Below are 6,000 nucleotides of genomic sequence, written 5' to 3' on the forward strand. Positions count from 1 at the left end.
GAAATATTAATCAGGCTGCTCTGCCTGATTTATCCTTTATTTGTAATTCTTAAACTCGAATGTGCAGCTTTTAGTTTGTTTCTGGAACGGCTTTTCAACTAAAATTTAATTGTTTGCTCACTTGTAAATGGAAAATGTGCATCAACTGTGTATGTGGCAGAGAAACTAGCCAAACACAGTGGTTGGAAAAGAGGATATAATACTATGATTAGGTCTACTTTTTGTCTATTTGCAGAGGAAAACTTCCTTAGTAATTACAGATGTAATATTGGAGTTTCCTCCCACGCGTTGCCTCATGATTGAAGAAAGCACAAGAATAGAACTGCATGAGCTCAAGATTTGAATAGTCAACATGACCTCATTGGTAAAGCTCCACATCGCTGAATACGTAGTTTTTTTATACAGAGAACATATCCGGCTCTGTTATCATTGTATGTGCTGTGCACATTTACTCTGTGTTGAAAAACAAGCCAGTTGAGTCTGGAATGAGCCACAAAGAATGCCGAGCACCTACAGTGTTTCCAGAAGGGGACATACAGGGCCATGTGTGGCACAGTCAGACTGGCAGAGCTGACTCCTTACAAAACCACAGATATGCAGACATGGCTTTCATTTTCCCAGGCTATACGTGCACTCGACCAACGACAGAGTCCACAGAACTCTGCAGGTTTACAGCGTAAAGGTCTGTCCTAAAACTCACATGCTCACATGCTCATATGTTACTGGCCCTGAAGAGTCCTTCCTAATGTGATTCTACTGGTGGGAAAAACTGAAATCCAGACTTCAGCGGAAGCTACGATGAGGGTTCAACAGTCTGAGATAGACAAATGAAGAGGATCTCTGCCAAACTCCCAGTCTTTTACTCTGAATTCTCTCCTCAGTGTTTCCTAAGACCTGGACCTGTCTCTGCTAGCAGTCAGTTGAGGCTGCCATGTTGTTCGTGCTTCACAAACATGAACGGGCCGGACAAAACAAACAACACACTGACAATTTGTGAATGTTCTTTGTAATATTGGCAGTTTCCCCTGTTTTTTCTTTTTTTTCTGTTTTGCGCCGACAGGAAGTGATACCACCGATGGACGTCAATCAAACTTTCTGTCTGTTTGTAAAGCCAAATAACTTCCAAAAGATCTAACAGAGATTTCAGCTGTGTAGCCTGACAGAACATTGATATTAGACAAACAGATCGGCAGTTGCGACTAATTGTTTTGAAGTTGGACTTTAATTTAATTGTTTCATGTTGTCTTTTATTGGTCGAGATTGCCTTGACCTTTACATTGTTTGTGATTATATGCTGGGATATATGTGAAACTGTTACCACCATAATCTTCTGCTTTGCCCCTTTGTTTTAGGCAGTGGGAAGCCCGGTGGGAAGTGTGTGTGGTATAAACGCCCCTCCTCAAGGGTGGCGGTCACCTTACTCATCTTGTAGAGTTACCTCTGCAGGGCATTTAGCAGTGTTTGTAGTGATGGGGCACACACGGTGGTTAGTTGGGGTCTTTGACAGAATCTTCCTGCAGTGTCTATATCCCTTGCTACCTTGATAGTACGTACTTTTCTTACCTCATTGTGTAGCCAGTTGGTGTGTCAGCTTAGCAGCTGTTTTAGTTATTAATCGAAGGACTATTTTAGCACGACTGTAAAATAACGGTTCTAGTTTTTTACTTGTTTATCTGTTGTTCTTTCTGATCTGGGTAATCCACAGCACTATCCCAATTTTTTATATAATGAATTTGCCTTTGAACTGAATGAATAAATTCATTTTTAATAAAATAAGCATGAATTGCTCCGCTAGATTTTTGTGTGTTTGTCTAAATTATTGCTCACATACAGCCCTGACAAGAGCATTGACCTTATTGTGTGCAGAGCAGAACACAGATGTGTCCAGAATTCGGTGACGCTAAGAGCACAAAAAGTCCTGATTTATGTCTCTCCAAAGCGCCAAAGGTTGGCATAATCAACGTTTCTAACATGAAATGGAAGAGCAAGTAAAGCACAGATTCTTCTCTCGATGGAAAGGGGGGAAAAGACTGGGGCTGCTTCAGTTTAAGCTCCCCCTCACTCACCCCCACCCTCATCCCCAGAATCTGGGAAATTGTGACTTCTTCCCCTATTATTTCCATGCCAGGCATGCCCTCAATTCAGCTTGTGAAAGGGCGCATTCCTTTCCAGCTGAGCAGAGGGTAGTGTTGCCCAAAAGATTAGCCCTCTTCTCACCCTCCTCGTGGAAAAGCAGAGCTCTGCCGATGCTCTCTGAATTCTTCCAGGGGGTGTCTTGGTGTGACTGCTTTTTTTTATGTTGGGGTTTGTACTCTCCTTCTGGCATTCCATGTATTCCAACAGCAAACACTCACTTCCTGTATTGTGGTGGATTGTGGTTCCTGTCGCTGTGGTGAGCCTCGCAAAAAAACAAGACTCACAGGACAAATCAAGTGGAAGATGTAGAGTGCCCCCGTGAAAATGAGGAATGATGAATGGATCGACAAGCTTTAATTGGACAGCTGAAGGATCTTTCCAGTTTCACTCCCATCATCCACTTACTTTTGAAATTCTAATAAGAAGCCTGCAAAAACACTCATTTCCTCTGGGGAGTGCTTTGGATCGCCCCCAGACTGCAAAGTCTCACTGTGAGAAGCATTCAGGAGGCTGATGGTTATTATTATCATGTTCATTTATCTGAAGCTTTTGCGTCTCATTTTGTTGAGATTGTTTGTGTTTTGGTGTTTTTGCTGTCTGGGAATCATTTTTATCTGTGAAATCTAATAAGCAAACAAGTAAGCATCAAATATCTTTATGAAATTTGATTACCATTCAGAAGTTATATAATTCCACCTGGTTATTAAGATTAATACTGTTACATTTGATCTCTGAATTTAAGACTTGTATCGTATATTAATATTAGTGTGTTTGTATGCTTTGTGTATGTATCTGTTGATGATGTATGATCATTTTGAAGGATGCAGTTTGTGGTGCTGTTTGAATGTAGTACATTATACAGAGAGATGTTTCCTTACATTTACTTTACCTTCATTGATATTAATGTCTCATATTAGAAACACCGCTCAGCATGAAGCATGAATTCAACAGCACCACAAACTGCAGCCTCCTACAGACTACTCTCTGAAACTGGTCAAAGGAACATGATGAACAGATTTGTTCTTAAGTGGCATTTGAGAGTGATTATTTGTGGCATTCACTGATTTACCGTACTCTGAATTTTGATTTGAAATGACACTGTAAGGTCTTAATCTGAATGAATTTGTGACTGAGATGAGCAACTTAAAATTCCTGTTTGGTTGAGCATGTAATCATCATGGTTTGCCAGTTTTTTTGAGTTTGTATGACTTTATTGGCATTTTTCAGCCCAACAGCTTCAGCAGTAGTAGTTCAGTAGTAGTTTTCTCACTCTGCACTCAGCTGCCTCGGCCTTTCTGCAGGTGTCTGCCCAGTGTCATCATCTGTCGCAATTAACAGCGTAACATCAGTAATGCAGGCTGTAATATTCCCTCACCTCCCAGACTGTCACATGACAGCCTCTCATGGACCACTTTCATTTACAAGGTGGTTTTTAATTTAAACCATTGCCTCTTTGTGTCTGTGACAGTACAGAGCTGCTCTGATGACACATTCTTAGTCTGACTCACTGTTGGTGTAAGCCTGCTATTGGCTGCCAGCTATCTGCGTGTTACCGTTTTCAAAATCCCTGTCGCTATGGGAAACAACAACCTACACGCTGATCTTCGCTGAAAATGGCAAGTTACCTTAAGCCTAACCTGGTCGCTAACGGTACGAATGTAAACAAGCTGGCAGATGTTGCCTTTCCCTTTGCTGGGATTTAGCCATCTTAACGCCAGGTCTCGCCTCCCCACGCGCAACGTTCCACCATAACAGGTTCCCCCCGGATGCTATCTTGCAAGAGCACCATTGCTGCATCCCGAGCTTTGTGCCGCCCAAGACGATTGTGATTGCTCCGAAATACAAACAAGTCAGCTCTGTAGGAGGTGAGCCTGGCTATGTGAAACTAACACATCATCAGCAGCTGAAATATTTTCAAATGGTTTCAGATCCACTAATACCACTACTGACACTGATCAATTTCTTTCACATGGCAGCTTTAGGGGCGTCGACCATGCTAACGATGAAGTCTCTTGAACCTGCAGCTCCTCATGAGCAGGTGGCATTCATCAGGCTGAAATGAGGGATTTACCACAAGTCTGTGTGGTGAAGAAAGCTTGATAAATCTGACTTGGAACACTCTTCAGAACAAACCCCAAAGAAAAAAAAAACAACTTTTAGGATAAGAATCTGAAAATGTTCTCACGTGAGGCCTGATGTGTTTTGGTGAGTTAAACCAAATGTACACAGAAACTTTGTTCACAGTAAAACTCCACAGGAAACCTTTCAAAAAGACTTAAATCTCCAGTGGTAATTGTTGTGCATGCATTTTGTCTCCGTTGACTTCTTGATCAGTTGCCTAATTGTTCAAGACTATTGAGAGGTTTTGTTGAGCCTCATTAAATCTTTACAGGTGGGCTAACATGTTGAAGCTAGCTGTTGGATTGGTGTGTCAAGGCCGATGTGAAACACTACAGTCCAGTGCATCTAAAATATCTGATATTCATCCAAGCATCCAGAATTCAGCTCCAGAGCATATCCATGCCAGTGGTCTTTTTTTATACAGAGCAGCAGCTAATCTGAACCCACCCACTATTTTACCACAATATGAAATCCCAGTTGTAGTCAGTGAGCTTGTCGTTGGTTGCTGCTGTGGAGTTGAACTGCAGTTCAAAGAATTGTTTTCAGAGTAACCCCAAGGGTGTTTTTTTTTTTTTTTTTTTTAAATCTGAGAATAATTTTAATTAACCTAAAACATGCTAATTGTTCTTGATTTGCACGTTTGATTCAGCTGTCCTGGATTCAGTGCTTTCTCATCTGTTTCACCATGAAATCTGTACAATGTGTTCACATGAACTGTAGATCAGATATCGCATCACGGGTGCTGGGAGAGTTTTCCTTGGATGGCAGCCCTGATGAGCTCTGTAGAATTTATAATCTGTGCGGGGCTTGTTAAAGCCTCTCCCAGTACTGTGGGATAACATGAATGCAACCATCCCAGCGCATGTAGGGAACAGTTGTAGCCACTTCACAACCATCCTCAGGCTCCTTATGTTTTAAAAATGCATGTGTCCTGTAAAAACCGTCTGACATGGTTAGGTAGTTACGCAGGTTTGTTCATTAGGAGTTAAAGTGAAGTGAACATGAGGAGGGTAAGGCAGTTTGCACAGTGCAGCATGTGTTTTAATATTCCAAATTCATGGCTTAAACATCGACATGGTTTGCTCATTGGACTGTACTGAGCCACTGCCAACAGCCAAGAGAAACCTGGATGCAAACTCTGCAATCCATCTCCATATCTTTCTGTGCTTTTTGTTAAGCTCTACACGGACTGCTGATGGATTTAACACGTGCAGTCTGTCTGTGGAGATTTAAAGGCACCTGGAATTGTCATGAAGTGGGTTTTCATCACGGTTCCTGTTTTTACAGCCACCAAAGAATCTCAGATTGTCTCAGCTTCTCTCCTTTGACTGGATCTTATTCGGCGCTTTGGTCTCTAGTCTTGAACTGAAACAATGAATCATTCCAGCGCAGAGAGTTCAGAGGAGGCAACAGATCACATTTGCGCTTTGGGTGTCGCCGTCCTGATGTGGCTGTGTGATGAATAATTTGCTCACAGTTTCCAAGTTTGCAGAGAAATGGATTGTTTTGCTTCATTTGACCAATCACAACAAGACACAAAAACCAAGTTTGCAAAATTCAGTATATCTTGTCTATGGAATCTGGTCCAGTCCAATCTCTCATGATGACTCAAAGCAGTTAGGGTGGGACTAGCTGTCACAATGTGACTGCTAGTTACTAATTCAATCTTGCAATGGTGAGATTGAACACAAATTTATGCAAAAATGGCATAATTGGAAGGGTGCTTGTCCTGAAAAATAATTG

This window comes from Chelmon rostratus, chromosome 18 (assembly GCF_017976325.1).
Source record: "Chelmon rostratus isolate fCheRos1 chromosome 18, fCheRos1.pri, whole genome shotgun sequence".
NCBI classification, from domain to species: Eukaryota; Metazoa; Chordata; class Actinopteri; order Chaetodontiformes; family Chaetodontidae; genus Chelmon; species Chelmon rostratus.